Source organism: Cryptomeria japonica, unplaced genomic scaffold (genome assembly GCF_030272615.1).
Source record: "Cryptomeria japonica unplaced genomic scaffold, Sugi_1.0 HiC_scaffold_61, whole genome shotgun sequence".
Taxonomy (NCBI): Eukaryota; Viridiplantae; Streptophyta; class Pinopsida; order Cupressales; family Cupressaceae; genus Cryptomeria; species Cryptomeria japonica.
Genome location: NW_026728883.1, coordinates 485,341 through 492,500, shown reverse-complemented (window position 1 = coordinate 492,500; position 7,160 = coordinate 485,341). Strand labels below are relative to the sequence as shown.

Genomic DNA, 7,160 nt, shown 5'->3' with positions numbered 1-7,160 from the left:
GGTTTGCCCCGGGTGCGCACCTTCGCCAGGGTGCGCACCTTGATGCGCACGCCTTGGCTGGGCTGCGCACCTTGGTGGGCGCCATGGTGCGCACCTTTCGTGCGCTCCAAGGTGCGCACGAAGTCGGAGCTCGGTTTGCCCCGGGTGCGCACCTTGGTGGGCGCCATGGTGCACTCCGAGGTGCCCAAGATTGGTGCGCACCAAGGAGCGCTCCGAAGTGCGCTCCAAGGTGCGCAGGTGCGCGCGAAGTCGAAAGTTGGGTTAATTGTCCGGTTTGCCTCGGGTGCGCACCTTGCGTGCACCTTCGCCAGGGTGGGCGCCTTGGTGCGCACACCTTGGCTGGGCTGCGCACCCGGGCGCGCACACCTTGGCACCCGCGTTTCCTTCATTTTAAATTTTTTTTTTTTACAATCTCTCAAGTGGGAAATTCTATAATCTCAACTTTTTTTGCCTTTTCAGGAAACTTTTGAATGGAGCGCATCATTGGTGCGCTCCGAAGTGTGCTCCAAGGTGCGCACCTCTGGTGTGCTCCAAAGCTCTCTCCAGCTGCGTGCACCTGCCCCGGCCGCGCACCCGGCCCCGCCCAGCTTCGCTCACCTGTCCCGGGCGTCTGGTGCGGAACCTTAGAGTAAGAAACATCACCGTGCACCTTGGCCAACGTGCGCGACTCGACCGAGCGCGCACTGGCCGAGGTGCACACCGATTTCACCTGGGTGCGCGCGCAGCACCTCGGGCGCACCGGGGTGCGCGCACAACGCCCGGGTTGCACCGTGGCCTGTGTGCTCGGGGCGCCTCGGGTGCGCGCTCGGTGTCGCCCCCCGCGCGCGCGGTAGTGCGGGCAGCGCACCCCGGCCCGGCCCGGCCCCGACGAGAACGCAAACGGGCAAAAGGTTTATTCAAATAGCATTGCGACGCCCGGCGAAAAACTAAGAAAGGGTGCAACACCGGGACTTCCCGGGAGGTCACCCATCCCAGTACTACTCCGGCCCAAGCGCGCTTAACTGCGGAGTTCTGATGGGATCCGGTGCACTAACGCTGGTATGATCGCACCCGTTATGAGCTTGTCGCAGTGTGTACTTAGCAAACCGCGACCCACGTGCGAATCCACCCCGGCCACCCACCCCCGTCGAGGTGCACACCCTCCCTCGCGAAGTGCGCCCCGTTCGCCAAGTGTGAGCCCTGCCCGGGTGCGCGCACCTTGCTAGGGCGTCGGGTGTGCACCCGGCCCGGCCTACGTGCGTGCACCTGGACGGGGCGTCGTGTGCGTGCAGTGTCCCGTCTGCAACGCGGTGCCCACACACCACCTCGGGCGCAACGACCTGCGCTCACATGTGGGCCGAGTGCACCTTGGTGCATGTTCGGGGCGCCTCGGGTGCACGCTCGATCTTGCCCCGGTGCACCAAGGCGCTCGGTTTGCCCCGGGTGCGCACTTGGTGCAAGGTGGGCACCCAAAATAGGGATCAAGCACCAAAACACAAGTTTCGGGATGCAAAATGGGACCCAAGGACCACAAATGCGTTCCAAGACCCATGATGGGTCCACGAGAACAAAAATGTGTTCCGAGACTTAATAAACAAATATTGGGTTTTAGGAGAAGAAACATGCTCTGATGCCCAAAACGAGAATCGACCCCGAAAAGGCCACAGGCCAAAAGTGGGATGCGAGACAAAAAAAAATGGGACCCGAGGACCAAAATTGGGTTCCCAGGTCGAAGACAGGGCAACCGGACAAGAAACGACCTCTAAGGCTCGAAATGAGTCCCGACGACTAAAACTTGACAAGAAGCACCCATCAGGCACCCAACTCGACACCCATGGGATGCCGACCCACCCGGGCTTCCACCTAGCACACCTTGGCACCCACCCACCCTCGCACCCAACCTCGCACCCAACTTAGCACCTTTGAACCCACATTGGCACTCACCCTGACCCTGGCACCTTGGAACCCACATTGGCACTCACCTTGACCCTGGCACCCACCTTTGCACTCACCTTGGGACCCACCCTGGCTCCCACCTCGGCACCCACCCAGACACCCACCTTGGTTCCTTGGCACCCACCTTGGATCCTTGGCACCCACCCCGACACCCACCTTGGCACGCAACTTGGCTACTTGCCACCCACCTTGGCTCCTTGACGCCCACCCCGACAACCACCCCGTGACCTACCCTGGCTAGGGTTGGTGCACACCCACCCTGGTGCCCACCTTGGCACCCACCCCATGACCCACCTTGGCACGCACCTTAGTACCCACCCCGTTACCCACCCTAGGACCCACCCCGTGACCCACCTTGGCCAGGGTGGGTGCCTTGGTGCGCACAACTTGCCTGGGCTGCACACCAGGGCGGGCTCAAGATGGCACCCGCGTTCCGTTTTTTTCACTATCTTTCAAAACGGAAATTTTAAAATCTCGTTTTTTTTTTTTTTTTGCCTTTTCTGGAAATTAGTGAAGGCAGCGCATCAAAGGTGCGCAATGCTGGTGCGAACCCGGGAGCGCTCCGATGTGTGCTCCAAGGTGCGGCGTGCACGAAGTCCGAGCCCGGCTTGCCCCGGGTGCGCACCTCGCGTGCACCTTCGCCGGGGTGAGCACCTTGGCTGGGTTGCGCGCCCTGGTGCGCACCAAGGAGCGCTCTGAAGTGTGCTCCAAGGTGCGGCGTGCACGAAGTCGGAGCTCGGTTTGCCCCGGGTGTGCACCTCGGGTGCGCACCTCGCGTGCACCTTCGCTGCGGTGGGCACCTTGGCTGGGTTGCGCGCCTTGGTGGGCACCATGCAGTGCACGAAGTCGGAGCCCGGTTTGCCCCGGGCGCGCACCTCCGCCAGGGTGGGCACCTTGGTGCGCACAACTTGCCTGGGCTGCGCACCAGGAAGGGCTCAAGATGGCACCCGCGTTCCGTTTTTTTCACTATCTTTCAGAACGGAAATTTTAAAATATCGTTTTTTTTTGCCTTTTCTGGAAATTAGTGAAGGCAGCGCATCAAAGGTGCGCAACGCTGGTGCGAACCTGGGAGCGCTCCGATGTGTGCTCCAAGGTGCGGCGTGCACGAAGTCGGAGCCCGGTTTGCCCCGGGTGCGCCCTGGTGGGCACCATGGTGCGCACCAAGGAGCGCTCCGAAGTGTGCTCCAAGGTGCGGCCTGCACGAAGTCGGAGCCCGGTTTGCCCCGGGTGTGCACCGCGGGTGGGCACCTTGGTGCGCATGCCTTGCCTGGGCTGCGCACCAGGGCGGGCTCAAGATGGCACCCGCGTTCCGTTTTTTTCACTATCTTTCAAAACGGAAATTTTAAAATCTCATTTTTTTTTGCCTTTTCTGGAAATTAGTGAAGGCAGCGCATCAAAGGTGCGCACCTCGCTGCCCACCACGGTGCGCAACGCCGGTGGGCACCCGGGAGTGCTTCGAAGTGTGCTCCAAGGTGCTGCGTGCACGTTGTCGGAGCCCGGTTTGCCCCGGGTGCGCACCTCGCGTGCACCTTCGTCGGGGTGGGCACCTTGGCTGGGTTTGCCCCGGCTGCGCTCCGAAGCGGGGTTATTGGAGCGCCGCCTCTTTTTTTGTCGGAGCGTTTGGTGGGGTTTCTCGCATTGGCTCTTCCCAGGCCCGGTTGCCACCCTGGCGCGCACGAAGTCGGAAGTAGGGTTAATTGCCCGGGTGCGCACCTTTGCCAGGGTGGGCACCTTACCTGGGCTGTGCACCAGGGCGGGCTCAAGATGGCACCCGCGTTCCGTTTTTTTCACTATCTTTCAAAACGGAAATTTTAAAATCTCCTCTTTTTTTTGCCTTTTCTGGAAATTAGTGAAGGCAGCGCATCAAAGGTGCGCACCTCGCTGCCCACCTTGGTGTGCTCTGAGGTGCGCACCCGGGAGCGCTACGAAGTGTGCTCCAAGGTGCGGCGTGCACGTTGTCGGAGCCCGGTTTGCCCCGGGTGCGCACCTCGCCTGCACCTTGGCCGGGGTGGGCACCCTGGCTGGGTTTGCCCAGGGTGCGCTCCGAAGCGGGGTTACTGGAGCGCCCCCTCTTTTTTTGTCAGAGCGTTTGGTGGGGTTTCTCGCATTGGCTCTTCCCAGGCCCGGTTGTTGGGTGCGCTCCCACCCTGGCGCGCGCGAAGTTGGAAGTTGGGTTAATTGCCCGGGCGCGCACCTTCGCCAGGGTGGGCACCTTGGTGCGCACACCTTGGCTGGGCTGCGCACCAGGGCGGGCTCAAGATGGCACCAGCATTCCCTTTTTCTCACTATCTTTCAAAACGGAAATTTTAAAATCTCGTTTTCTTTTGCCTTTTATGGAAATTAGTGAAGGCATCGCATCAAAGGTGCGCACCTCGCTGCCCACCTTGGTGTGCTCCGAGGTGCCCACCACGGTGCGCTCCGAGGTGCCCACCACGGTGCGCAACGCCGGTGCGAACCCGGGAGCGCCCCGATGTGTGCTCCAAGGTGCGGCGTGCACGAAGCCGGACCCCGGTTTGCCCCGGGTGCGCACCTCGCGTGCACCTTGGTGCGCACACCTTGGCTGGGTTGCGCGGCCTGGTGGGCACCATGGTGCGCACCAAGGAGCGCTCCGAAGTGTGCTCCAAGGTGCGGCGTGCACGAAGTCCTAGCCCGGTTTGCCCCGGGTGCGCACCTTCGCCGCGGTGGGCACCATGGCGTGCACGAAGTCGGAGCCCGGTTTGCCCCGGGTGCGCACCTCGCGTGCACCTTCGCCGGGGTGGGCACCTCGGCTGGGTTGCGCGCCCTGGTGCGCACCAAGGAGCGCTCCGAAGTGTGCTCCAAGGTGCGGCGTGCACGAAGTCGGAGCCCGGTTTGCCCCGGGTGCGCACCTTCGCCGCGGTGGGCACCCTGGTGCGCACCATGGCGTGCACGAAGTCGGAGCCCGGTTTGCCCCGGGTGCGCACCTCGCGTGCACCTTCGGCGGGGTTGCGCGCCCTGGTGCGCACCAAGGAGCGCTCCGAAGTGTGCTCCAAGGTGCGGCGTGCACGAAGTCGGAGCCCGGTTTGCCCCGGGTGCGCACCTCGCGTGCACCTTCGGCGGGGTTGCGCGCCCTGGTGGGCACCATGGTGCGCACCAAGGAGCGCTCCGAAGTGTGCTCCAAGGTGCGGCGTGCACGAAGTCGGAGCCCGGTTTGCCCCGGGTGCGCACCTCGCGTGCACCTTCGCCGCGGTGGGCACCATGGCGTGCACGAAGTCGGAGCCCGGTTTGCCCCGGGTGCGCACCTCGCGTGCACCTTCGCCGCGGTGGGCACCATGGCGTGCACGAAGTCGGAGCCCGGTTTGCCCCGGGTGCGCACCTCGCGTGCACCTTCGCTGGGGTGGGCACCTCGGCTGGGTTGCGCGCCCTGGTGCGCACCAAGGAGCGCTCCGAAGTGTGCTCCAAGGTGCGGCGTGCACGAAGTCGGAGCCCGGTTTGCCCCGGGTGCGCACCTCGCGTGCACCTTCGCCGCGGTGGGCACCATGGCGTGCACGAAGTCGGAGCCCGGTTTGCCCCGGGTGCGCACCCCGCGTGCACCTTCGCCGGGGTGGGCACCTCGGCTGGGTTGCGCGCCCTGGTGCGCACCAAGGAGCGCTCCGAAGTGTGCTCCAAGGTGCGGCGTGCACGAAGTCGGAGCCCGGTTTACCCCGGGTGCGCACCTCGCGTGCACCTTCGCCGCGGTGGGCACCTTGGCTGGGTTGGGCACCATTGAGCGCTCCGAAGTGTGCTCCAAGGTGCGCACCATGGCCCTCCAAGGTGCGCAGCATGGCGTGCACGAAGTCGGAGCCCGGTTTGCCCCGGGTGCGCACCTCGCGTGCACCTTCGCCAGGGTGGGCACCTCGGTGCGCACACCTTCTCAATGTTTTCTTGCCTTTTCTGGAAATTGGTGAAGGCAGCGCATCAAAGGTGCGCACCTCGGTGTGCTCCGAGGTGCGAACCCGAGAGCGCTCCGAGGTGCCCACGAAGTCGAAAGTCGGGTTAATTGCATTGTTTTCCCCGGGTGCGCTCCGAGGTGCGCAACATCGGTGCGCACCAAGGAGGGCTCCGAAGTGTGCTCCAAGGTGCGCACGATTCGGAGCTCGGTTTGCCCGGGGTGCGCACACCTTGGCTGGGTTGCGCACCCTTTGTGCGCTCCAAGGTGCGCACGAAGTCGGAGCTCGGTTTGCCCCGGGTGCGCACCTTCGCCAGGGTGCGCACCTTGATGCGCACGCCTTGGCTGGGCTGCGCACCTTGGTGGGCGCCATGGTGCGCACCTTTCGTGCGCTCCAAGGTGCGCACGAAGTCGGAGCTCGGTTTGCCCCGGGTGCGCACCTTGGTGGGCGCCATGGTGCACTCCGAGGTGCCCAAGATTGGTGCGCACCAAGGAGCGCTCCGAAGTGCGCTCCAAGGTGCGCAGGTGCGCGCGAAGTCGAAAGTTGGGTTAATTGTCCGGTTTGCCTCGGGTGCGCACCTTGCGTGCACCTTCGCCAGGGTGGGCGCCTTGGTGCGCACACCTTGGCTGGGCTGCGCACCCGGGCGCGCACACCTTGGCACCCGCGTTTCCTTCATTTTAAATTTTTTTTTTTTACAATCTCTCAAGTGGGAAATTCTATAATCTCAACTTTTTTTGCCTTTTCAGGAAACTTTTGAATGGAGCGCATCATTGGTGCGCTCCGAAGTGTGCTCCAAGGTGCGCACCTCTGGTGTGCTCCAAAGCTCTCTCCAGCTGCGTGCACCTGCCCCGGCCGCGCACCCGGCCCCGCCCAGCTTCGCTCACCTGTCCCGGGCGTCTGGTGCGGAACCTTAGAGTAAGAAACATCACCGTGCACCTTGGCCAACGTGCGCGACTCGACCGAGCGCGCACTAGCCGAGGTGCACACCGATTTCACCTGGGTGCGCGCGCAGCACCTCGGGCGCACCGGGGTGCGCGCACAACGCCCGGGTTGCACCGTGGCCTGTGTGCTCGGGGCGCCTCGGGTGCACGCTCGGTGTCGCCCCCGCGCGCGCGGTAGTGCGGGCAGCGCACCCCGGCCCGGCCCGGCCCCGACGAGAACGCAAACGGGCAAAAGGTTTATTCAAATAGCATTGCGACGCCCGGCGAAAAACTAAAAAAGGGTGCAACACCGGGACTTCCCGGGAGGTCACCCATCCCAGTACTACTCCGGCCCAAGCGCGCTTAACTGCGGAGTTCTGATGGGATCCGGTGCACTAACGCTGGTATGATCGCACCC

The 7,160-nt window shown here is 63.7% G+C and overlaps 2 non-coding genes across 2 annotated transcripts; both read right to left on the bottom strand.

Annotated features, from left to right (window-relative positions):
* Positions 1-933: 933 nt before the first annotated feature.
* LOC131863393 (5S ribosomal RNA) lies at positions 934-1,052 on the bottom strand. The gene has a single exon (XR_009362314.1). It is a non-coding gene; the product is annotated as a 5S ribosomal RNA (ribosomal RNA).
* Positions 1,053-7,041: 5,989 nt separating this feature from the next.
* Positions 7,042-7,160, bottom strand: LOC131863392 (5S ribosomal RNA). The gene has a single exon (XR_009362313.1). It is a non-coding gene; the product is annotated as a 5S ribosomal RNA (ribosomal RNA).